Source organism: Phytophthora infestans, genomic scaffold (assembly GCF_000142945.1).
Source record: "Phytophthora infestans T30-4 supercont1.104 genomic scaffold, whole genome shotgun sequence".
Classification (NCBI taxonomy): Eukaryota; Oomycota; class Peronosporomycetes; order Peronosporales; family Peronosporaceae; genus Phytophthora; species Phytophthora infestans.
The window spans coordinates 253,567-254,718 of record NW_003303655.1 but is presented as its reverse complement, the minus strand read 5'-3'; positions in this window follow the sequence as shown (position 1 = coordinate 254,718).

Below are 1,152 nucleotides of genomic sequence, written 5' to 3'. Positions count from 1 at the left end.
CTCCATACAACGGCCGCCGTCCGCTGAGCTGGATCCGCATCTCGTCAGGGAAACAAAGTGTCCCATCCGCCAGATCCAACCTCACTCCGGCCGGCACCATGAAATCCATCCCAAGGATGGCGTCTTGACCAGCGAGATCCCCGACCCAAATGTCAAACCAATACACCAAACAACCTGCCAGCGTGATCTTGATCCGCGTTCTCCCGTTCGTACGGTACACGCCTTCACCAATCCCAACACAATCTTCGATCCGACTCCCATCCACTTGGCACCCAACCTTACGAGCAAAGGCGGTATCCAGTATAGACACCTCGGCACCACTATCTAGGAGTAGGGTTGCTTTTTCATTGTTGATCTTGCCCCCTACCTTGGCTTGTCTGAACCACTTTCCTGGGGCATGGTACTTCCAGTATCCACGGGACTCCCCGATTAGCAGATACATGGATCCCACATCCTCAGATCCACGGGATCCAGTGACCTGACAGACCTTAGGTGGATCTGCAGTGACTTCACCCTTGGTAGGCTCAAACCATCGACCATGTTGGCGTTTCTCCCAATAACCACGTGCCTCTCCTCTGTGTAGATCCAGGGTTGAAGAGACTTCGGATCTGGAAAACTCATCCACTTGGCGCAAACTAGAGACCTTGGCAACTGACACTTCATGTAGATCACGTGTATTATCGACTGGATCTAGGGTCCTGCTACCTGGATCTAGCGATGTCTTGTTCACAAATGCATAAATGCAATACCTAGAACGCTCGGCTCGTACCGGATTCAAACCCGGCGAGCGTCCTAGTTTAACATCTTCTCGGCCACTTCTGGCAACATCCCTCTGTGCTTGGCTGGATCAAACCATTGGCGGATCTGGTTGTAGAATTCTTCCATCGGACACTTGCCGACGTCGTGAATCTCGCCACACTCGCGACACACGTAGAAGCAATGATCTCCGGGATGACCTTTCTTGCCACACTTCTCACAGACCAGATGTTTCCAGCATCCAGATTCAGTGTGCTTCCGGGATCCGCACTGCGAACACCAGCTGGCACCTCGGGGAGATCACCAGACAGTGAGCGCCAGGCCGTCTGGGAGAGACCTTTTTGCTTCGCAGCGTGGGAGCCGAGCGGCAAACATGGAGAAATCGTTTGGGTTGCA